Genomic DNA, 7,149 nt, shown 5'->3' with positions numbered 1-7,149 from the left:
TCCCCTCCCAATCCCGCTGCGAGGGTGGGAGGGGGCGAGTAGCTGCTGGTGCGGAGCTGCTGGCTGGGGTTCAGCCACCCCTGGGTCATTGTGGGGGCTCGCAGGGGCCCAGCGCTGCCTTTGGGAGCTCAGAACTGAGACCACGTCCTGCAACTTTGGGCTCACAGAGACCCTCAGCTGTATTTTGGGAGCTCAGGATCAGACTCACATATCAATTTTGGGGCTCACAAAGAGAGGCTGAGTGCTGAATTTGGGGGGTGCAAAATTCAGGCTCAGAGCTTAAAAACAGATTAAATCCTGCATTTTGGACTCTGAAACCAGGCTCATATGGCCGGTTTTGGGGCTTAGGAACAGTGACTAAGGCCTGTGCTTTCAAGGTTTAAGTCAGACCAAAAGAACCCAGGCTTCAGAGACCATGTGCCACAGTTTGGATGCTCAAAACCAGGCTACTTTGGCCAAGTGCAGACACATTAACTGAGTCACGATTTGGGGACTTGAAACCAGGGTCACTCAGACAACATTTGGGCTCACAGAGAGTAAGTTCTGCAATTTAGGGGCTTGAGGCAGAGACCAAGTCCTGTGTTCTGGGGTTCGGGCTTCACAAAGTGCTGTGTTTTGGGGGCTTGAAGTAAAGCCCAAATCCCGTGTTCTGGTGCTCAAACCGGGCTCAGCGTGAGTCTCTGCTCTCAGCTCTAAGGCCTGCCTTTGGCACAGCCCAATCCCGGGCTCACCCGGCCCCACGGAGAGCTCAGAACCAGCGACTGGGACCTGCCTTTGGGGCTGGAGGCGGAGCCCCAGTGCCGTGCTCTGGGGCTCAGCCCGGGCTCCCGGGACGGTTTTAGGGCTCAGAGCAGAGCAGAGCCCAAACCCCGCGTTTGGGGGCACGGGCAGAGCCCAGCCCCGCGCGGCGGGCTCAGCACGGGATGCCGGGGTCTGCCCCGGCACAGCCCCGGCTCCCCGCGGCCGGAGCGGGCCCGTGCCCGGGGAGCCGAGCCGGGCGCAGCCAGAGCAGGACACCGGCAGGAGCCGGGAGCGATTCTCCGGCCCTGCCGCAGCTCCGCCGGGAGCGGCCCCCGGGCCGGGGCTCGCACAGCGCCGAGCGAGGGTCCCGAGCGAGGGTCCCGGGCCCGGAGCGGCCCCGCACGGGGCGGGACAAGGGCGGGCCAAGGGCGGGGCGGGACAGGGCCGGCTCAGGTGCTCGGGATGGAGCCGGACCGGCTCAGGTGCTCGGGATGGAGCCGGACCGGCTCAGGTGCTCGGGATGGGGCGGGACCGGCTCAGGTGCTCGGGATGGAGCCGGACCGGCTCAGGTGCTCGGGATGGAGCCGGACCGGCTCAGGTGCTCGGGCCGGGGCGGGGCCGGCTCAGGTGCTCGGGCCGGGGCGGGGCCGGGCAGGTGCGCGGGGCCCCAGGGCGGCTGCGCGGGGCGGGGCCGAGGTGATTTGAGCCCCAGGAATCGCCCCCGGCGCCATTTGCTCCTTCAGAGCGCGGTGGGGCCGGACGCGGCCGGTCCGGGCTCCCCCGGCGGGGCCCAGGTGAGGTCTCCCCCCTCCGTCTCTCTTTTCTCCCCCTCGTACCCCTTACGCCGCTCCCTCTCCGCTCCTGAACACCCCCTTTCCTCCTCTCCTTGCTCCCCTACACACCCCGACCCCCTACACTGCCCTTCCATTCCTCCCCCTCCTACCCCTGACCCGGCTCCCTCTCCCCTCCTGTATCTCTCCTCCCCTCCCTTCAGTGCCCCCTTCCGTCCTCTCCCTGCACACCCCGACCCTCCGCTCTACCCCTCCTTCTTCCTCCTCCTTTCCCCGCTCCTTCTCCCCTCCTGAAACCCCCTTCCCTCCTCTCCCTGTTTCCTTGTACACCCCGAGCTCCCAGTCTACCCCTCCTTCCTCCCCTCTCCTTTCCCCGGGCACCCAGCCCGACCACCGCCCCCATTCCCCCTCTACCTCTCTTACCTACACCCCCCGCACCCGGCCTCCCCATAACCCCCCGCCCCGCTTCCCTACAAACTCCGACCCCGCTTCTGTTCCTCTTTCTCATTCTCCGTCCGCCCTCTCTGCCCCTCCTGACCCGGCCTCCGACCTCCCCTCTACCCTCTCTATTCCCCCATTCCCTCTCTGCCCCGCTTGTCCCCCCTCTCTCTCCCTTATTCCCCTTCCCTGTTTCCCCGCAGCCGCGGGGTTCGGGGCGCCGGATAATAAAGCCCAGAGGGCCGGAGCCCGGCGCCCCTCGCTTGAGTCCCCACACGGGGCCGGGCCCGCTGTGCGGGTCCCCCCATGCAGTTCACAAACACCGCCCGACACCGCCGGGGCTCCGGCTGTCCCCATCACACTGGGGGCTCCCGGGGGGGTCGGGGGGTTTAGGATGGGCCCCCTCCTCAGGAGGGGGTCCGGGGGTGGGGTGGGGAGAGAGGGGTGGGGGGGAGAGAAGGGTGGGGGGGAGGGAGGGCCCCCTCCGGAGGGGGGGGTCCTGGGGATGGGGTTGGGGCGGGCCCCCTCCGGAGGAGGGGGTCCGGGGTGGGAGGGGTTGAGGGGGGTTCCGCCCCCTCCTGGCCCCTCCCACCCCGGACCCTCTCCTCCGGACAGGGGCCCGGGGGGGGCGGGGGGGACAGGGGAGGGGGAGCTGCTGCTGCAGAGAACATTTTATATTTATGGTGCAGAGTGACGTGACCCCGTCTGCTACCCACCCCACCCGCCCCTCCCTCCCTCCCCCGGGCCCCTGTCTGGAGGAGGGGGTCCCAGGGAGGGGGTCGGGATGGACCCCGTCCGGAGGAGAGGGTCCGGGGTGGGAGGGGCCAGGAGGGGCTGGACCCCCCTTAACCCCTCCCACCCCGGACCCCCTCCTCCGGAGGGGGCCCGCCCCAACCCCCTCCCCAGGACCCCCCCCTCCGGAGGGGGCCCTCCCTCCCCCCCACCCTTCCCTCCCTACCCCAGGGCCCCCTCCTCAGGAGGGGGCCCATCCTAAACCCCCCCGGACCCCCTCCTGAGGAGGGGGCCCATCCTAAACCCCCCAACCCCGCCCCCCCCGGGAGCCCCCAGTGTGATGGGGACAGCCGGAGCCCCGGCGGTGTTTGTGAACCGCATGGGGGGACCCGCACAGCGGGCCCGGCCCCGTGTGGGGGCTCAAGCGAGGGGCGCCGGGCTCCGGCCCTCTGGGCTTTATTATCCGGCGCCCCGAACCCCGCGGCTGCGGGGAAACAGGGAAGGGGAATAAGGGAGAGAGAGAAGGAGTAAAGGCGAGAGAGGGGAGATGAGGGGGAAAGAGCGGAGGATAAGGGGGACAGGAGCGGACATAGGGGGAGGTCGGGTCGGGATGGGCAGGGAGCGTGGAGAGAGGAGGGGAAGAAGGTGTGAGAGCAGGGGGCGGCCGGAGGGGTGCAGGGGGCACAGAGGGCAGGGATAGCGGGGAAGAACAGGGCAGGAAGAGAGGGAGGGTCGGGCTGCGTAGGAGGGCAGGGAGTGGGGACAGGGGGAGAGCAGGTGCGAGGGAGGAAGGGGAGAGCTGCGGGGGAGCGGAATTGGGGGTTTGCGGGGGGCAGGGAGGAGGAGAAGATAAGGGGGAGAAAGGAAGGGGAACAGAAGGGACAGAGAGAAGCAGCGGTGGGAGGCCGAGGCTCCCGCGCCTCACCTGGGCCCGGCAGGGGAGCGCGGCCCGGCCGCTGCCGCCCCCACCGAGCGCCGGGCTGGAAATGGCGCCGGGGGCGACTTCCGGGGTTTAAATGCCCTCGGCCCCGCCCCGCGCAGCCGCCCTGGGGCCCCGCGCACCTGCCGGGCCCCGCCGCGCGCACCTGGGCCGGCCCCGCCCGCCGGTGCCGCCCCGCCCCGCCCCTGAGGCAGCGCCGCGCCCGCCCCGCCCCGCGCGGGGCCGCTCCTGGCCCGGGGCCGCCGCTCGGGACCCTCGGCCCGGGGCCGCCCCCGGCTGCGGGTGGGGCCGGGGCGGGGCTCGCAGGTGGGCGGCGGGGCCGTGGCCGGTGCCGCTTCTCCCCCCGGCTCCCGGGGCTCTGTCGCGCCCCGAGCCCCGTCCCGGTGTCACCCTCCCCGTCCCGGCGCCGCGGGCAGGAGGAGCGGGCGGGGAGCGGGAGCCGGCGGCCCCAGACCCTCGTTCCCGTCCCGCTCCGTCGGGCCCGGGGTCGCTGAACGGGCGCGGCGGCTCCGCGCAGGCACCGAATAAAGGCTGGGAAGCCCCGGCCGGGGCCGCCCCCGCACCGTGCGCCCGGTCCCGCAGCGCCCGCGCCGGGGTCCCCGAGCAGCGGCCGGGGAACCGCCCGGGAACGCCGCGGCTCCCGAACCGCCTCCTGCCCCCGGGACCTCCCTGCCCGCCCCGGCAGCAGCCGTGGGGCCTCCCGGACCCGAAACCGCGGCGCGGGCTGGTCCCGAGTCCCCAGACACCGGCCCCACGAGCCTCGCAACGCGGCGCTCCCGGCTCGTCCTCCGCCACCACATCCGCACCGGGGAGAGGCCCCACCCGTGTCCCGGGTGCAGGAAGGGCTTCAGCCAGAGCTCTGCCTCTGCTGCCGAGCCCCAGCATGGAGGGCTTGAGCGGTGCTCTCAGCCCTGAACCCGCCCCGATGAGCCCGGGGCCGAGCCCGGACAGCGCTGGGCCGGGGCTCCGTGTTCCAAGCACTCGCACACGGGATTTGGGTCTGTTGCTGGGCCCCAAAATGCAGGATTTGGGCTCTGTGCTCAAGGCTTTGCACTCCCAAAACACAGGACTGAAGTCACTGTTTCACAGCCCTGGGCCAGGCCAGATGGGACTGGTTCCAAGTGCCAACAGTGCAGGACTTTGTCCCTGAGCCCTCCACACCCTCACCCCCACCAAAAAAAAAAAACCCCACAGGCCTTAAGACTCCGATTCTGAGACCAGAAAAACGCCCAGTTTATTAGTCTCAGTTCACAGGGTCGTGGAATTGACCGTGGACATCCCCACAGATGGTGACAGGGAATGGACCTCTCACACATTTGAGTCTGTTGTGAGAGCTGCTTTAGTGTAGCAAAAAACCACACGTGGGATAAAAGGGTAGGAAGCCTCCCCCGAAATGAAGGCATAAAATGCAGCCTATCTGCATTGTCTTATTATCCTAAAAAGGTAACGTCCTATTATCCGACCACCAGGCTGGTTGTGCCGCCTCCAGCTCACCGACTGATGCCGCTCATGGCTCCAGGCGCTCCTGAGGCACGGGAACACCCACAGCTCTGCTCGGCCGGATGGAACTGAAGGGCTGGAAGATCCCCAGGCCTGAGCAGTCACCAGCAGGTGACGATCCAGGTATTCGTCCCCTTGTCCTGAGCTCGGGATGAGGTAGCTCCCAGCTGCCGCTGCCAGGAAGGAGCAGCTCCCCAAGGACGACTGTGCTCCCGTGCAATGCCGGCTGCCCTGCCTCTCTTAGGGAAAGCGGCTGCTCTGGAAGAGGAACTCAAATCCCAGCAGTCGGGGCTCGGCAGCAGCCAGCGAGCCCCTTGCACTGCGCAGTGCCAGAGGGCCGTGCCCCGAGCCCGGGAGCCACATCGGGCGCAGGGACTCGGTGACGTGGGGTCCCTGCCCAGGCTCTGCCAGGAGGAGGAGATGGACGGGAGTGCCCGGGTGGAGCCTGGCACCGGCGGCCAGCGGGGCCCTTCCTGAGGGGAGAACTTGCTCTGTGTTCCGTGAGCAGGATTAAGAGCTGGCCAGAAGCATTTAATATTCATTTTATAGACTATCACATGAACTGATACCAGTGTGCATTATGCAAAATAGCCACAATCTCTGCAGGCTTCAGAACAAAGATAAACAACGTTGCTTTCCTTTCCTTCTTTTAGGCAATTATATATAGGTAAGATTAATAATGCCTGATGACATTTTCTTCCTTAAAACTCTGCCCAAGACCATGCTACTAACTAGGTTTCAAAAGCAGAAAGAGATGAAAGTGATAAATTAAACCTGATGCTCAATCTTTGCCTATTTAGCTTTCCATTTCAGAAATCCCTGGATGGATCCACATGCTCCTCTGCTCATATTATCTTATATTTTGTCTCCCTCTAATCTCATTAGCATACCCTAAATCCAACCTGTTCTGCTTCTCACACCAAAGCCTGCTGTCATCTCTGCTCATGACATTTGCATGGCACACGTTGTTGTCACACAGATAATGGCAAAACAAATTGCATCGTGTTCTTCCTGCAATAAATAGTATAATTTGGGGAGCTGGGGCTGTGAAACGAGGTGATACAATTCCTGAGTAGCTCTCAACACGATGAACACTGGCTCGGAGGTTGCCTGTGGCTCCAAACACATGAGTTTTCAGAATCCATGGTCACTAAATGGCTGTCTCCTTTACCAACATTTATTTTGTCAGTACTTCTGTTTTTGTGAGCCAACATTGCAGCTAGTGAGGGTCAAAAAAACCAGACCTCATGTTTGATGTGCTTTCTCATTGATGGAGTCTGACTACTCTTGTTAAGGCAAAGTCCCGTTATAGCAGGGGAATGAGGGGAAAAACAACCTTTATCCATGTAAAGATCAATTGATTATTAAGTATTTTTTTCAATTTCTAGACCTTCTGCCATCCATAAATGACTGATGACCCTTGCACTGGATATTCTGCACAGTCCCAGCAGGGTCACTCTTAGGAATTCCAGAAGCTGGAAAAGCCCCAGAGTTTCCCCAGTGTCCAGACTTATCCTGACCACTTGTTTCAGCCTTGCTGTGGCTCAGCTGTGCCAGGTTCTGATTATCCAGCAGCACAGGGAGGCACTTCCAGGCCTGAACACTTCCCTCAGTCCACAATAAAAACCAGCTGAGCACCTGCCCCGAGCCCTGTGAGGTCAGTGCAAGGCTCTGATTGTGCCTGACTGGGATCAGGAGCCTGCTCCTGCCTGGCTCCAGCTGGCTCCTGCTGCACTGAGGAAGGGCTCCTCTGGCAGCCCGGGTGTGGCTCCCAAACCTTCCACAGGAGCTGCAATATTTCCCCATTTTCCATCCGCAGTGTTGGTAACTGCTCTGGTTTGGCCCAAGACCTTTCAAGTACTCCAGCATGAGGACAGAAAAGCCCAGGGACAAACAAAGGCCTCTTGGAAGGCAAAGTATTTATTTCATGACTAACAGGCAAATGAAAGACTCTTTTTCTCATCAGGGTTTATGCTGTCTTTTGCTTGCTTGGACTTTTGCTTTCTG

At 64.0% G+C, this 7,149-nt stretch overlaps 1 long non-coding RNA gene across 1 annotated transcript; it reads left to right on the top strand.

Moving 5' to 3' along the window:
• The first annotated feature begins 1,452 nt into the window (after window positions 1-1,452).
• LOC125326477 lies at window positions 1,453-5,927 on the top strand. The gene is made up of 2 exons (XR_007203830.1): window positions 1,453-1,535; window positions 5,112-5,927. It is a non-coding gene; the product is annotated as an uncharacterized LOC125326477 (long non-coding RNA).
• The last annotated feature ends 1,222 nt before the right edge of the window (window positions 5,928-7,149 follow it).

This window comes from Corvus hawaiiensis, chromosome 5 (assembly GCF_020740725.1).
Source record: "Corvus hawaiiensis isolate bCorHaw1 chromosome 5, bCorHaw1.pri.cur, whole genome shotgun sequence".
NCBI classification, from domain to species: domain Eukaryota; kingdom Metazoa; phylum Chordata; class Aves; order Passeriformes; family Corvidae; genus Corvus; species Corvus hawaiiensis.
This window is presented reverse-complemented; position numbering and strand designations above follow the sequence as displayed.